Raw genomic sequence first — 18,013 nt, 5'->3', positions numbered from 1 at the left:
ACACAAGCAGTATATAATTGTTTGTGCCGATGAGACGAAACACTTCTAGCTGTTTTACTTGATTTTTGTTGCAGTTTGTCTGCCTGTAGAACCACTAGCAGTGATGAAGATTTCAAAAGAAAACTTGCCTCGTGTGAGGATCGAGCACACGACCTTCAGATTATGAGACTGACGCGCTACCTACTGCGCTAACGAGGCGACCTGGCCGAAGGCCGTTACTAGGAACCACCGCTCTGAGAATGTAATACAATAAAGGCCCTGTTGGCTGTTGTTTTTCTTTTGTGTAAAAAGATTTTTTTCCTGATTTAGAGCAACTGCTGTACCAATGTACTGTCCAAACTGACTGAACGGTATATCCATGTTATTACAAACCTCGGAATCTGAGCTTGCTAGGGCGTTGTACCACCACAAACAGTTTGCTCATTGATTAAAAGGCCTATAATGTTTTGTGTTGAAATCACAGCACAGTCGTACCCGATTTACCTGATTTTCATTGCAGTTTGTATAGCCATGGTACCACGCTTTCAGCAATAACAAAGGGGACCTGCAACTAACCAACATTAGGCACCAATGTCCTAAGTGGTATTCAGCTGACCTAGATTGTTTGCTCTTGGACACATGCATGTTGTATTGGTTTAATATAAGAGATTTTAAAATCATATTTAGAACAATTACTATACCATTGGACTGTTCACTTTGGATTTAAGACATACCCATGTAATCAACACCTCAGAATCCACCATTGCCGGGCAGTTGAATCAAAACAAGCAGTCTATAAATGGTTGTGCCGATGTTCCTAATCTTTGCTAATCAAAACATTATGGTGGGCTTTGAATGTGTGAGCACAAAGTATGGAATGATTCTGTGTCAGGAATATTTGTTGGAACATCCGATTAGGGTACAGCAACGTTTTGGTCAAATGAGTAGAACCATGTGGAACAAGAGGAGATTTTTGTGAAAACTGCGCCCAACAAAGCATTTCGGGTTAGGACGAGAAGCACGGACATGTCACATGCGATATGGCTCTTTAATCTACATGGTGTAAAATGAAAGTTACTAGCAAGACAAGTAAAAAATGCACAACTACTCTGGTGGGACTCGAACCCAAAACCTCTGAATAGCTCTACCGCTGAGTCTAGAAGTCCAATGCGCTATCCATTGGTCCACAGAACCGCTATGTTGCGGAGGTCTGTATTTTACTACCTCGGAACTGTTTATCTCAACGGATGGCTCGTAGTCTGTTTAAAATCACAGTTTTTTTTTTTCCATTGCTAACAAATACTATCAAGCTTTCAAAAGGGTCAGAGCAAAGCCTGCAATTCACCATTCAGTGCACCAGAGAAACCATCTTATCCACTTGCAATGTTCTATCTCAAGCCATAAAGAAAAAGCTGGAAGGCACTCAAGCGACAACTGCATCAGGCACTGCTGGGATTCGAACCCAGGATCTCCTGTTTACTAGACAGGCACTTTAACCAACTAAGCCACAGCGCCTTGCTGCCAGACAGCAAAGGCTCAGCCAGCTGTTGAATGGGAATTCTTTGCTCTAAGATTTAGGGGGGCAAAAAGTGCATGGACATATTGATTCGAGCTAACAGCTAATAAGGCAGAAGCATGAATTAGATTTTTGACTTAATGCTAGTCCTACCATTAATTTCAGACTTGCTAAGGTCCTCAACAGAAAATATGATCAAATACAAATATAGTTAAGATACATATTGACAAACAATAGCCATGCCATAGCAGTGAAAATGTTCTATCTAATATCTGATCATTGTCTCAACAAACCACAAAAATTCTGTTGATATTAGCATGCAACACACAACTGTTGACAGCAATTGCTCTGAGGGTCCTACTCTTCCAGCAATAACAAAGCAGTGCTGCAACTAACAAACATTGGGCACCACTGTCCCTAGTGGTAGGAGCAATTGATCTTGATTGTTTGCTCATAGACCCATGAATGTATATTTGTTTTATATAAGAGATTTCTAAAATCTTTTGTAGAACAATTATTGTACCACTGGACTGTGCGCTTTGGTTGTAAGAGAAACCCCTTGTAATCGAGAACTCGGAATCTGCCATTGCCTGCCAGTTGAATCAACACAAGCAGTATATAATTGTTTGTGCCGATGAGACGAAACACTTCTAACTGTTTTACTTGATTTTTGTTGCAGTTTGTCTGCCTGTAGAACCACTAGCAGTGATGAAGATTTCAAAAGAAAACTTGCCTCGTGTGAGGATCGAGCACACGACCTTCAGATTATGAGACTGACGCGCTACCTACTGCGCTAACGAGGCGACCTGGCCGAAGGCCGTTACTAGGAACCACCGCTCTGAGAATGTAATACAATAAAGGCCTATAATGTTTTGTGTTGAAATCACAGCACAGTCGTACCCGATTTACCTGATTTTCATTGCAGTTTGTATAGCCATGGTACCACGCTTTCAGCAATAACAAAGGGGACCTGCAACTAACCAACATTAGGCACCAATGTCCTAAGTGGTATTCAGCTGACCTAGATTGTTTGCTCTTGGACACATGCATGTTGTATTGGTTTAATATAAGAGATTTTAAAATCATATTTAGAACAATTACTATACCATTGGACTGTTCACTTTGGATTTAAGACATACCCATGTAATCAACACCTCAGAATCCACCATTGCCGGGCAGTTGAATCAAAACAAGCAGTCTATAAATGGTTGTGCCGATGTTCCTAATCTTTGCTAATCAAAACATTATTGTGGGCTTTGGATGTGTGAGCACAAAGTATGGAATGATTCTGTGTCAGGAATATTTGTTGGAACATCCGATTAGGGTACAGCAACGTTTTGGTCAAATGAGTAGAACCATGTGGAACAAGAGGAGATTTTTGTGAAAACTGCGCCCAACAAAGCATTTCGGGTTAGGACGAGAAGCACGGACATGTCACATGCGATATGGCTCTTCAATCTACATGGTGTAAAATGAAAGTTACTAGCAAGACATGTAAAAAATGCACAACGACTCTGGTGGGACTCGAACCTACAACCTTTGAATAGCTCTACCGCTGAGTCTAGAAGTCCAATGCGCTATCCATTGCGCCACAGAGCCGCTATGTTGCGGAGGTCTGTATTTTACTACCTCGGAACTGTTTATCTCAACGGATGGCTCGTAGTCTGTTTAAAATCACAGTTTTTTTTTTCCATTGCTAACAAATACTATCAAGCTTTCAAAAGGGTCAGAGCAAAGCCTGCAATTCACCATTCAGTGTGCCAGAGAAACCATCTTATCCACTTGCAATGTTCTATCTCAAGCCATAAAGAAAAAGCTGGAAGGCACTCAAGCAACAGCTGCATCAGGCACTGCTGGGATTCGAACCCAGGATCTCCTGTTTACTAGACAGGCACTTTAACCAACTAAGCCACAGCGCCTTGCTGCCAGACAGCAAATGCTCAGCCAGCTGTTGAATGGGAATTCGTCGCTCTAAGATTTAGGGGGGAAAAAAGTGCATGGACATATTGATTCGAGCTAACAGCTAATAAGGCAGAAGCATGAATTAGATTTTTGACTTAATGCTAGTCCTACCATTAATTTCAGACTTGCTAAGGTCCTCAACAGAAAATATGATCAAATACAAATATAGTTAAGATACATATTGACAAACAATAGCCATGCCATAGCAGTGAAAATGTTCTATCTAATATCTGATCATAGTCTCAACAAACCACAAAAATTCTGTTGAAATTAGCATGCAACACACAACTGTTGACAGCAATTGCTCTGAGGGTCCTACTCTTCCAGCAATAACAAAGCAGTGCTGCAACTAACAAACATTGGGCACCACTGTCCTTAGTGGTAGGAGCAATTGATCTTGATTGTTTGCTCATAGACCCATGAATGTATATTTGTTTTATATAAGAGATTTCTAAAATCTTTTGTAGAACAATTGTTGTACCACTGGACTGTGCGCTTTGGTTGTAAGAGAAACCCCTTGTAATCAAGAACTCAGAATCTGCCATTGCCTGCCAGTTGAATCAACACAAGCAGTCTATAAATGGTTGTGCCGATGTTCCTAATCTTTGCTAATCAAAACATTATTGTGGGCTTTGGATGTGTGAGCACAAAGTATGGAATGATTCTGTGTCAGGAATATTTGTTGGAACATCCGATTAGGGTACAGCAACATTTTGGTCAAATGAGTAGAACCATGTGGAACAAGAGGAGATTTTTGTGAAAACTGCGCCCAACAAAGCATTTCGGGTTAGGACGAGAAGCACGGACATGTCACATGCGATATGGCTCTTCAATCTACATGGTGTAAAATGAAAGTTACTAGCAAGACATGTAAAAAATGCACAACGACTCTGGTGGGACTCGAACCTACAACCTTTGAATAGCTCTACCGCTGAGTCTAGAAGTCCAATGCGCTATCCATTGCGCCACAGAGCCGCTATGTTGCGGAGGTCTGTATTTTACTACCTCGGAACTGTTTATCTCAACGGATGGCTCGTAGTCTGTTTAAAATCACAGTTTTTTTTTTCCATTGCTAACAAATACTATCAAGCTTTCAAAAGGGTCAGAGCAAAGCCTGCAATTCACCATTCAGTGTGCCAGAGAAACCATCTTATCCACTTGCAATGTTCTATCTCAAGCCATAAAGAAAAGGCTGGAAGGCACTCAAGCAAAGGACAACTGCATCAGGCACTGCTGGGATTCGAACCCAGAATCTCCTTTTTACTAGACAGGCACTTTAACCAACTAAGCCACAGCGCCTTGCTGCCAGACAGCAAATGCTCAGCCAGCTGTTGAATGGGAATTCGTCGCTCTAAGATTTAGGGGGGAAAAAAGTGCATGGACATATTGATTCGAGCTAACAGCTAATAAGGCAGAAGCATGAATTAGATTTTTGACTTAATGCTAGTCCTACCATTAATTTCAGACTTGCTAAGGTCCTCAACAGAAAATATGATCAAATACAAATATAGTTAAGATACATATTGACAAACAATAGCCATGCCATAGCAGTGAAAATGTTCTATCTAATATCTGATCATAGTCTCAACAAACCACAAAAATTCTGTTGAAATTAGCATGCAACACACAACTGTTGACAGCAATTGCTCTGAGGGTCCTACTCTTCCAGCAATAACAAAGCAGTGCTGCAACTAACAAACATTGGGCACCACTGTCCTTAGTGGTAGGAGCAATTGATCTTGATTGTTTGCTCATAGACCCATGAATGTATATTTGTTTTATATAAGAGATTTCTAAAATCTTTTGTAGAACAATTGTTGTACCACTGGACTGTGCGCTTTGGTTGTAAGAGAAACCCCTTGTAATCAAGAACTCAGAATCTGCCATTGCCTGCCAGTTGAATCAACACAAGCAGTATATAATTGTTTGTGCCGATGAGAAGAAACACTTGTAGCTGTTTTACTTGATTTTTGTTGCAGTTTGTCTGCCTGTAGAACCACTAGCAGTGATGAAGATTTCAAAAGAAAACTTGCCTCGTGTGAGGATCGAACTCACGACCTTCAGATTTTGAGACTGACGCGCTACCTACTGCGCTAACGAGGCGACCTGGCCGAAGGCCGTTACTAGGAACCACCGCTCTGAGAATGTAATACAATAAAGGCCCTGTTGGCTGATGTTTTTCTTTTGTGTAAAAATATTTTTTTACTGATTTAGAGCAACTGCTGTACCAATGTACTGTCCAAACTGACTGAACGGTATATCCATGTTATTACAAACCTCGGAATCTGAGCTTGCTAGGGCGTTGTACCACCACAAACAGTTTGCTCATTGATAAAAAGGCCTATAATGTTTTGTGTTGAAATCACAGCACAGTCGTACCCGATTTACCTGATTTTCATTGCAGTTTGTATAGCCATGGTACCACGCTTTCAGCAATAACAAAGGGGACCTGCAACTAACCAACATTAGGCACCAATGTCCTAAGTGGTATTCAGCTGACCTAGATTGTTTGCTCTTGGACCCATGCATGTTGTATTGGTTTAATATAAGAGATTTTAAAATCATATTTAGAACAATTACTATACCATTGGACTGTTCACTTTGGATTTAAGACATACCCATGTAATCAACACCTCAGAATCCACCATTGCCGGGCAGTTGAATCAAAACAAGCAGTCTATAAATGGTTGTGCCGATGAGACAAAACAGTTGTGCCCATGTTCCTAATCTTTGCTAATCAAAACATTATTGTGGGCTTTGGATATGTGAGCACAAAGTATGGAATGATTCTGTGTCAGGAATATTTGTTGGAACATCCGATTAGGGTACAGCAACGTTTTGGTCAAATGAGTAGAACCATGTGGAACAAGAGGAGATTTTTTTGAAAACTGCGCCCAACAAAGCATTTCGGGTTAGGACGAGAAGCACAGACATGTCACATGCGATATGGCTCTTCAATCTACATGGTGTAAAATTAAAGTTACTAGCAAGACAAGTAAAAAATGTACAACGACTCTGGTGGGACTCGAACCCAAAACCTTTGAATAGCTCTACCGCTGAGTCTAGAAGTCCAATGTGCTATCCATTGGGGCACAGAGCCGCTATGTTGTGGAGGTCTGTATTTTACTACCTCGGAACTGTTTATCTCAACGGATGGCTCGTAGTCTGTTTAAAATCACAGTTTTTTTTTTCCATTGCTAACAAATACTATCAAGCTTTCAAAAGGGTCAGAGCAAAGCCTGCAATTCACCATTCAGTGCACCAGAGAAACCATCTTATCCACTTGCAATGTTCTATCTTAAGCCATAAAGAAAAAGCTGGAAGGCACTCAAGCACCAAAGGACAACTGCATCAGGCACTGCTGGGATTCAAACCCAGGATCTCCTGTTTAATAGACAGGCACTATAACCAACTAAGCCACAGCGCCTTGCTGCCAGACAGCAAATGCTCAGCCAGCTGTTGAATGGGAATTCTTCGCTCTAAGATTTAGGGGGAAAAAAAGTGCATGGACATATTGATTCGAGCTAACAGCTAATAAGGCAGAAGCATGAATTAGATTTTTGACTTAATGCTAGTCCTACCATTAATTTCAGACTTGCTTAGGTCCTCAACAGAAAATATGATCAAATACAAATATAGTTAAGATACATATTGACAAACAATAGCCATGCCATAGCAGTGAAAACGTTTTATCTAATATCTGATCATAGTCTCAACAAACCACAAAAACTCTGTTGAAATTAGCATGCAACACACAACTGTTGACAGCAATTGCTCTGAGGGTCCTACTCTTCCAGCAATAACAAAGCAGTGCTGCAACTAACAAACATTGGGCACCACTGTCCTTAGTGGTAGGACCAATTGATCTTGATTGTTTGCTCATAGACCCATGAATGTATATTTGTTTTATATAAGAGATTTCTAAAATCTTTTGTAGAACAATTGTTGTACCACTGGACTGTGCGCTTTGGTTGTAAGAGAAACCCCTTGTAATCAAGAACTCGGAATCTGCCATTCCCTGCCAGTTGAATCAACACAAGCAGTATATAATTGTTTGTGCCGATGAGACGAAACACTTGTAGCTGTTTGACTTGATTTTTGTTGCAGTTTGTCTGCGTGTAGAACCACTAGCAGTGATGAAGATTTCAAAAGAAAACTTGCCTCGTGTGAGGATCGAACTCACGACCTACAGATTATGAGACTGACGCGCTACCTACTGCGCTAACGAGGCGACCTGGCCGAAGGCCATTACTAGGAACCACTGCTCTGAGAATGTAATACAATAAAGGCCCTGTTGGCTGTTGTTTTTCTTTTGTGTAAAAAGATTTTTTTACTGATTTAGAGCAACTGCTGTACCAATGTACTGTCCAAACTGACTGAACGGTATATCCATGTTATTACAAACCTCGGAATCTGAGCTTGCTAGGGCGTTGTACCACCACAAACAGTTTGCTCATTGATAAAAAGGCCTATAATGTTTTGTGTTGAAATCACAGCACAGTCGTACCCGATTTACCTGATTTTCATTGCAGTTTGTATAGCCATGGTACCACGCTTTCAGCAATAACAAAGGGGACCTGCAACTAACCAACATTAGGCACCAATGTCCTAAGTGGTATTCAGCTGACCTATATCATTTGCTCTTGGACCCATGCATGTTGTATTGGTTTAATATAAGATATTTTTAAATCATATTTCGAACAATTACTATACCATTGGACTGTTTACTTTGGATTTAAGACATACCCATGTAATCAACACCTTAGAATCCACCATTGCCTGGCAGTTGAATCAAAACAAGCAGTCTATAAATGGTTGTGCCGATGAGACAAAACAGTTGTGCCCATGTTCCTAATCTTTGCTAATCAAAACATTATTGTGGGCTTTGGATGTGTGAGCAGAAAGTATGGAATGATTCTGTGTCAGGAATATTTGTTGGAACATCCGATTAGGGTACAGCAACGTTTTGGTCAAATGAGTAGAACCATGTGGAACAAGAGGAGATTTTTTTGAAAACTGCGCCCAACAAAGCATTTCGGGTTAGGACTAGAAGCACGGACATGTCACATGCGATATGGCTCTTCAATCTACATGGTGTAAAATGAAAGTTTCTAGCAAGACAAGTAAAAAATGCACTACGACTCTGGTGGGACTTGAACCCACAACCTTTGAATAGGTCTTTCGCTGAGTCTAGAAGTCCAATGCGCTATCCATTGCGCCACAGAGCCTCTATGTTGTGGAGGTCTGTATTTTACTACCTCGGAACTGTTTATCTCAACGGATGGCTCGTAGTCCGTTTAAAATCACAGCTTTTTTTTTCCATTGCTAACAAATACTATCAAGCTTTCAAAAGGGTCAGAGCAAAGCCTGCAATTCACCATTCAGTGCACCAGAGAAACCATCTTATCCACTTGCAATGTTCTATCACAAGCCATAAAGAAAAAGATGGAATGCACTCAAGCAGAAGCACTAAAGGACAACTGCATCAGGCACTGCTGGGATTCGAACACAGGATCTCCTGTTTACTAGACAGGCACTTTAACCAACTAAGCCACCTGAGACACTTAAGGGACTTTAAACTACCCTCTCAGGTGCTAAAGACTTTTTACACCTGCACCATTGAGCGCGTTCTGATGGGTAGCATCACTTCCTGCTTCGGGAGGATGCACCATGCAGGACAGGCAAGCCCTCCAGAGGGTGGTGCGTTCAGCTGAACTCACCATCCACACCGAGCTCCCTAACCTGCAGGATATCTACAGCACGCGGTGCCGGACCAGAGCCAGGAAAATTGTGACAGACCTTAGCCATCCCAACAATGGACTCTTTTCTCTGTTGCGTTCGGGGAAACGCTTCCGCTCCCTGAAAGCGAACACAGAGAGAATGATGAGGAGGTTTTTCCCGCAGGCCATTCAGAGTTTAAACCAGGAAACACCCAGGATCTAAAAAACTGGCCCACTCTCTCCATCCATCATCAGACCTTTTTTCCTTGCACATATCACACTTTTTGTGCTACGACACTTTAGACACTGGACTTGCACAGCACAGTACACTTTACATTTCATATTTTTTATATTCTTATTTTTTAATACCACACCATTCCACACAAGGACACTTTACACCACACCTTACTGCACACGGACACTTATGAAAACTTTACACCACACCAGACCGCACACGGACACTTTATAGACAATCAAAACCATGCTTAACTTGTTTACTGTTGTTTACTGTTTACTGTTTAACTGCACACTGCCATAAGCATTTTTGTGTGTGTATATATATATATATATATATATATATATATATATATATATATATATATATATATATATACTGTATATATATATATATATATATATATATATATATATATATATATATATATATATATATATCTTTATATCCTCATATAGTTTTTTTTAATAGTTTTTTATACTTTATTTATCTGCCTTCTTTTTCTTATTATATTTTTTTAGATTTTGTTATTATATATTTTTTTTTTATTATTCTTTTTACCCCATTTTATTCCCTCATGCCGGACCGTCGTAAAAAGCATTTCACTGCATGTCATACCCTGTATGTATGTGTATGTGACAAATAAAATTTGATTTGATTTGATTTGTTTGGTAGACTACACTTTGGACAAATTTAAAGTCTCAACATTGGAAAATCAAAGATAGAGCAACTGCTAATAGAGGCCAAAAAGCAAGAGTCCAGCAACCATGACGTGATTTGAACACGCAACCTTGTTATCTGGCGTCAGACGTGCTACAGTTGTGCCACGAAGTCCGAGCAGCTGCTTGGAACTGCCTCATGGCCCAGAGAAGGCTTTGCATTTTCTCGTCGCGGTTGTAATGACAAATTGAGTCTGACGGTTAGGTTGCAGGCTCTGATATTTTCCGCATTGGAAGTCCCTGATTGTTGGTGTAAATAAGAGTCAGGAGTTACATTTCATATGTACAGGAAACAATCTGTTACACTACACAGTGAAATAATGAACTTAGTGTCAGTCATTTGGTCTGTGATGAAATGTAAATTTAGTTTTCCAAAAGCAAATTCTATGCATAAGACTATGGACAAAGATTGGCAAAGGAGCTTTTAAGGTGCTTTTTATGTGGGTTATAAATAGTCACATTTTTCAACCAGCCTGCATCCTTGAATACTGCTGTTGAACATGAAATAGGAGATAACCTTCATGGTGGGCGTCTTGCAAAAAAGGCACATTAAACTATTGGAGAAAGCTTCAAGAAACTCCTGAGATTCGCCCTCTGAGCCAGCACAGAGACAAGTATTTTATTGAGGCAAGGTGTCGCAACTGTTCTAAGTTCAAAGAAGGAACGCAAGCAGACCCCGGATAGCTCAGTTGGTACAGCATCAGACGTTTAATCTGAGGGTCCAGGGTTCAAGTCCCTGTTCGGGTGTTAAAACGCCAACGGGTGGCTGATTCTTGTTGGTGGGATAATCCACAGCTTGTCTGAATCTTCCCTGGATGTCAAAATGCCATAAGATGTCTTTTCTTGCACAGAGTACGGGCTCTGACGTTTCCACATGCTTTCCAAGTCTTACCGATACATTAGCAAATTATGGCTTAGTCTCACTGTAGTAAGCATCCTTTATGGTGTTAACTTTGACCAACCAATGGCTCTGACAATAGTCGTCTTTGTTTGAACCCAAAAGATATTTGCGTGGGAGGATCATTAGAATATCTTTTGGGTTAAAAAAAAGACGATTATTGTCAGAAATGTCAGAGCCTGTACTTGGTTCAAACATACTTTGACTGTGACATTATTTGAGGTGTCACTGAAACTTGAATTGTGAATACATCTCAGTCAATATTTGCACATTGTTTTCCTCACCGTAGACGTAAGATGCAAGATTAGAAGACGTTTTTTACGCTCTGTCTAATATAGGCGATATTGTCTAAAGTATCCAAAAGAATCCACGATAATTTTTATATGCCTGAAAAAAATAGATAAATTAAAAATAAATAAAAATAAATAAATAAATAAAAGTGAGAGAAAAAAGAAAAGGAACTAAAGAAAAACAGACATTTTGAAAAGACTTTCAAATTTTTCAAAAGACTTCAATCTTGTTTTGGCTTTATAGGCTATTTATTTCTCCTAACTTACAAAATTTGTGATCCAATTGGAGAGACTGAAATACTTTTTTGTTTGAAGACTGCGATCCCCCTGGTGCCTAGTGTTGCGTGTATTGTCTGTCTGTTAAGTGTTGTGTGTCTGTTCTTAGTTCTGTGTAAAGACGTTCGGTCATGACATTTCTCGCTTACTGCCGGGAGAAAATCCCAAAGATTGGATGCATAGGAATTGTGCCGGTTACTGCACTAATCCTTATTTAGATCATTTGGCATTATGGAGTAAAATTGTGTCACATCTAGATACTTTTTCCTAGAGATTTAGATGCTGCGAGAGTTTTCTGTCCTGCTCCAGGTTTAGTTAACCCGGTAGGCTCTTCATTGCAACAGGAAGTGGTACATTCCAGCCTCAGCACAAAACTCAAGGTGGAGGTCCTAGGAGAAAGGGGAAGTTCATCTATTAGGGAATAGATAGAGTTCCAATATCATGTCCTGTAACTGACCTTTTGCCTGTGGTGACACCGACTGATACAAATTTTTATCATAGCTCTACAATAATTCCAAACTCGCCTTTAAACCTTTTAGGAAGAGATATGATGCACAAAATGGGAATGGAAATCTCTTTTTTTTAAAACCAATGTCTCACTGTCTTTTCCTTCTGTCCTCATGCTCTCAACCAAACCATAGCCACATCCGGGAGATTTCTTCCAGGGTAGTACAGAGGTCATGCCCGATGAACCAAATTTAGGTGAAGTTAACCCTAAATTATGGGCCTCTCACATAGACGAGGCAGGTTTAATCCAGGTAAAACCGTATCATGCACTCATGAAAACACACTATTCGATTTTTGTTAAACAATATCCATTGTCGAAACAGTTATTGACAATTTATTGTCACAAGGTGTTTTAATCGAGACACATTCTTATACACCTTATAATACAGCAATTAATCCTGTCTTGAAGGTGGATAAAAAATGCTGGAAGCTAACACAAGATTTGCGTGAGATTAATAAATTAGTTATTCCGTTTGGCTCCTTTGGTGCCCAATGTAGCTACCATTGTTCTATATACCAGCGACTCACAGATTTTTTACTGTGATTGATCTTTGCTCTGCTTTTTTCAGTGTCCCTTTGGCCTCAGAGACGCAGCTGCTTTTCACGTTTACCTATAGGGGACGTCAATTCACCTGGACATGTCTTCCTCAGGGCTTTGTTGACTCGCCAGCCGTATTCTCCGCTGTAGTGCACAGAACTTTGGCTGATATACACCTTCCAGAAACAACCTCCATTCTTCAATACGCAGATGACATCCTTGTCACAGGACTGACTGAGCAGGACTGCCACAAAGCGTCAGTGATTGTCTGCAATGTCCTGTCTCAGGCTGGATTTAAAGCTTCACACCAGAAACTACAGTGGGTGAAGAGAAAGGTCTCATATCTGGGCCATGTGATCTCAGAAGGCCAAACGTTAGATATCGCAGGACCGAGTACAGCTTGTGACTAGGTTTTCAAGACCTCAGACTGTGAAACAGATGCAGAGCTTCTTGGGACTGGTGAACTACTGCCAAGCATGGATCCCTGACTGCGCACAGCATGATAAAGTTTTGCGTAGTGCTATTGATCACAAAGCTCCCCATCACATCTTATTCTGTGGACTGTGGACTGACAGTTTTGCTGCCCTCAAGAAGGCTATACAGTCTGCCCCAGCTCAAGGTCTTCTGAATTATGCTAAGCCTTTTTTACCGTTATGTGCACAAACGTGGTGGTACGGCTGCAGGGATCCAGCCCTGGAACACGGTGACAGATATCGCCCTGTTGCGTATCTTTTTTCTTTAGACCAGGGGTTTTCAACTGGTGGTCCGTGACAGCCTCCATAATTTCACGATTAATTTTAGGATCAGCTCATAGAGATGTCCACAGACTCTGTCAGTAGGCATATGTATGATACACAACCCCTTATGAAGTTCTGGATAAGTTGCCAGACAGAATATCCAGAGCTTACAGTAAAAGCATTGAGGTGTCTTTTACCCTTTCCAACTACATACCTTTGTGAGAGCGGTTTTTCCACACTGGCATATCCAAAGAACAAGTACAGGGCAAGGCTAGACCAGAGAATGATATTAGGATGTCACTATGTTCCACTATATCACCACGAATAGACAGAATGTGTGAAAGTCACCACGCCCAGAAATCCCAGTAACAGGTAAGGAGTCCCGGCAGTACTCACAGAAATGAAAATGACCCCATCTTCAACAAAACTAACCTTTGAAAGTTTTATGTTCAAGCCTTTCCCAACCCCATGGGTCAGGGGACGCACTGGCATTTCTTCCTTAGGTAACCTGGAAGTGATGGTGGACGACTACGTTTCTGCCCTGATTGAGAAATTTAATTCTATCAGTGCTGATGTCTCACTAACTCTTCCTCTGCCCACAGATAAGCCAACACACCCTTTTGTGCCTAATCAGCAGGTCCTGATACGAAGTCTGAAGCCTACCAAGGTCGGTGAGCCGAAGTATCTGGGTCCAGTGATTATTCTAGCTGTAACCAGAACTGGAGTTCTGACTGATTATCAGCCACAGTGGATACACGCAAGCAGGATCAAAACAGCACCCACTTAATCTGTGCACAAATTGGTCTGTTGGCCTAAAAAGCCTACCTAAGTGAGTATTTAGGGATGAAACAGTTGAGAGCCCACAGAAAGATCCTTTCCTTATAGTAGAAAGTGGGCCACCTCCGGGGTGAAGATCTGACTCACTTGACTGTTTTGTTTAGCTTACCCTGATACCTGCTCTAGGTATAAATTCTATAACTATATGTGCATAGATGTAACTAGACTCCAAATCTTTTTTATTCTCTTTGAATACATGATTCAGTGAGAAGAAACGACCTTATAATACTGCTAATAGACATATTGAACAAGCACTGAGAAACAATTGTCTCATGATGTCTTGGAGAACGTGAAACAACTGCTCAACAAAGTTTTTTTGAGAAGATTAAGAGTTTGTTTATGAGTGTTGAACACTGTTTTGTTTTAGGATTGATTATTTTATTGATTGTTGGAATTGTACTTTGTATGTTGCCATGTTTGATGACGATGGTAAGACAGGCCATAAAGGCCTCGATTGGAGTGGTGATGATGAAGGATTATATACATGTAGGGAAAGAATGAAATGGAATCTGTATGTTTTTGTTTGTCTTTATCTTTTCATTTGCAGTTTATGTCACCGATTCTGTTCCCAGGATGAACATCCTATGTTTTGGTGTTTGATGCTAAATCATAAATGATTTAAAGTGGCCATTGTTAGTGTTAAGACGGTTTTCACACAGTTTCACACACATTCCCTTGTCTGTTCAGTGTCTATAAAATATTTACGATGTTAGTATGTAAGGTAAACAGGGACTCTTATCTGGGCTCACACATCTCCGGCTAGTATATCGTCTTGTCTAAACAGGAAACAACTTTAGGTCAGCTTTCTCTCCTCTGTGTGTATATATACGTTCTGCTGCCTGCAATTAACCGAAGAAGAACATTTGCTGTGTGCGGTGTGATTCTTCCCTGTTCAGAAAGGCACTATGGGCATCGCAGGTCGTATGAAAAACCTCTCCAAGAATTAAGTTTCGTTTGGGCATAATAAATATCTAACAATGTTTAATCCACAATTATCTCTGTACACTAGTGAGAGTCTGAGAACAGATGTCAAGTGATATAAAACATATTCTTTTGAAACAAGAAGTTTTAAAAGATCTTTCTAAACCTTTTTGATCTTGTAGAAAGCACAAGATGAATCATGTTTCCTGAAGAGATAATGTGAGTTCTAATGGACTTCCTCCTCATCCCAGAAAAACAACTTTCACCTCAAGTAAAACACATTATGTTTGTTTCTAACGTTTCTTCTATGCTGGAACACTTCTGTACATCGTTCACTTCACACAGTAAAGACTTAACAATAAATCAATATCACACATCGATGAAACGCTGTAAGCAGGATTTGAACCTGCGTGGGGAAACCACATTGGATTTCAAGTCCAACACCTTAAACACTCGGCCATCGCAGCAGTAATGAAGTTTGCTGCAATGTCTTGACTTGTCTATAATTTCACCTAAAAAGAAGCATTTAGAATTGAAAGTGTCTCTGACAGACTTTGGCACTTTTCTCACCATTAAACACAAGACAGTTTGAGTTCCATTGAGTTTTCCTGCTGAGCACAGCACAATTTTTTAAGCACAAAAGAAGTGCAGATAATCCAGTTTCCAACATAATTGCTATACAGGTTTGACTTCCTCTTGAACTCCATTGTACCCTTAGCAATAAGTGGGTTTATACAACACATTTACTGAGAGCTAAAACCACATTAGATTTCGAAGCCTAACGCCTTTACCTCTCGGGCCATCACAGCAGCAGATATTGTCTTTTATAGTTTATATATCGTTTTTCAACAGGAACGTAACTACACGTGTCAGCACGTTAAAAACCTCACTTTTGCGGAACAGGACGGCGATCTCTCAGTCGGAAAATCAGACATCAAACATCATTTTTGCAAACACCTTCCAAACTGCACTGACTCAAGAACAAACCCTCAAAGCATTTTTAGCAGACGCACCACCTGCCAGCAGAGTCTAACTTAAGCCACCGCAGGTCTGGATGGGTTTGAACTACTGACATTATAGATAACAGGCCATTGCAGTAATCGATTGTGGCACAGAGACCTCTCTTTGGAGTCTCCTTTAGTTTTTTGGATAAACCACATTCGGCACTGGTTGTTCTTAAATTGCCAGTCAGAGGCCGGCGTGTGTTTTGCATGAAGTCCATGTGACATGGAGAATTAAATGATGTGCTCGGCGTAGAGCATGAGATTCTTAATCTCAGCGTATTTAATTCCTTCCCCACATTGGGCAATAAAAAGCTTTTGCACTGGCGCACTGAGATGGCAAAGGTTTCAATTCATCTTGGTAAAACCTTTCTGACGAGCACCGCCGAATCTGGTCATCCTTATTAAGCCGCTGATATTTGCTAAAGTGTGTGTCTCAGTTGGTAGAGCATGAGAATCTGTGAGTGAAGTCCAGATCTACAAGGACACAACATTAACAACAAAACACACACACACACACACACACACACACAACAATAACTATATTTACTAGTTATATTTGGGGATTATTTTTGTAATTGAGTTTTCTACCAATTAGTCCATCGATTAGTTGAGTAATTGGATAAGTTGCATTTTTTTGTTTATTAATGAGCGACACTAAATATAAGAAAATAAGATATAAGACGGGTCTCTTAAAATGAACAAGTAATTTGTTTGCTTTTTAGAAAAAATAACTTTTTTATATTGCTGAATTTGCAGTCTGTAAAAAAACCCATTTAGAGCATTTAATTGGCATATTACATCGAAATGCAAATACATATATATATAAAAAAAACAACCTATAAATAATCTCTGACATTCTCATAAACATTCTACATTTCTGGTGCCTCCACCGACCGGTAACCATGTTGTGAAAAACTTGTAATTGGATACTTTTTTTATGTGGCAGAAACGGACTTCCATATGAATCTTCTCCTCACACTCACTGTTTTCTCCTCTCTCCTCCTCTTTTTTATTCTGCAGCATCTTTTACTTCTTACCATCTGACTTCAGTTCTTCATCTTGCCATCTGTGTCGCTGTTTCCCCTTTTCACCTTCTGTGTCTCCAGAATGTGTGTACACCTGTCAAGGTTTTTTTTTTTTTTTTTTTTAAACAGAACCTTTGAGTAGAAAGTGGCATACACACATTTCCAGTCCCGTTTTGTGTGTAGCAGATTTGGTGGTGTCACTACGATGAACAGAAACCTTTATCATCTAAGCATGTCACTGCAATAGCTGTCCTCACCCAACGTGGGGCACAAACCCACAACCCTGAGATGAAGAATCTCATGCTCCACTGACTGAGACAACCAGACACACACTTTAGCGATTATCAGCGGCTTAATAAGGACGACCAGATTCGGCGGTGCTCATCAGAAAGGTGTCACCAAGATGAATAGAAACCTTTGCCATCTTAGTGCGCCAGTGCAAAAGCTTTTTATTGCCCAATGTGGGGAAGGAATTAAATACGCTGAGATTAAGAACCGAGCACATCATTTAATTCTCCATGTCACATGGACTTCATGCAAAACACACGCCGGGTGGTGTCTCACTAAAGGAGACTCCAAAGAGAGGTCTCTGTGCTGCAATCGATTACTGCAATGGCCTGTTATCCATAATGTCAGTAGTTCAAACCCATCCAGACCTGCGGTGGCATTAGTTAGACTCTAAAGTGCTGCTGAGCTTCATGATCATCTCCACTGAACATAAGCGGAGGACTGAGTGATTGTTGCTGGCAGGTGGTGCATCTGGGAAAAATGCTTTGAGGGTTTGTTCTTGAGTCAGTGCAGTTCGGAAGGTGTTTGCAAAAATGATGTTTGATGTCTGATTTTCCGACT

General features: G+C 40.4%; 1 protein-coding gene and 2 long non-coding RNA genes across 3 annotated transcripts in view; 1 reads left to right on the top strand and 2 right to left on the bottom strand.

Annotated features, from left to right (window-relative positions):
• The window catches only part of ints6 (integrator complex subunit 6), a 358,666-nt gene that overhangs the window by 261,900 nt on the left and 78,753 nt on the right, over nucleotides 1-18,013 (bottom strand). The window lies entirely within an intron of this gene.
• Nucleotides 9,514-9,712, bottom strand: LOC310724300. The gene is made up of 2 exons (XR_014533034.1): nucleotides 9,640-9,712; nucleotides 9,514-9,598 (listed from the first exon to the last, which is right to left on the bottom strand). It is a non-coding gene; the product is annotated as an uncharacterized lncRNA (long non-coding RNA).
• On the top strand, nucleotides 13,775-15,076 carry LOC310724114. The gene is made up of 2 exons (XR_014532951.1): nucleotides 13,775-14,066; nucleotides 14,120-15,076. It is a non-coding gene; the product is annotated as an uncharacterized lncRNA (long non-coding RNA).

This window comes from Silurus aristotelis (genome assembly GCF_946808225.1).
Source record: "Silurus aristotelis genome assembly, chromosome: 3".
Lineage (NCBI taxonomy): Eukaryota > Metazoa > Chordata > Actinopteri > Siluriformes > Siluridae > Silurus > Silurus aristotelis.
The sequence above is the reverse complement of the archived record's forward strand: the minus strand, read 5'-3'. Positions and strand labels throughout refer to the sequence as shown.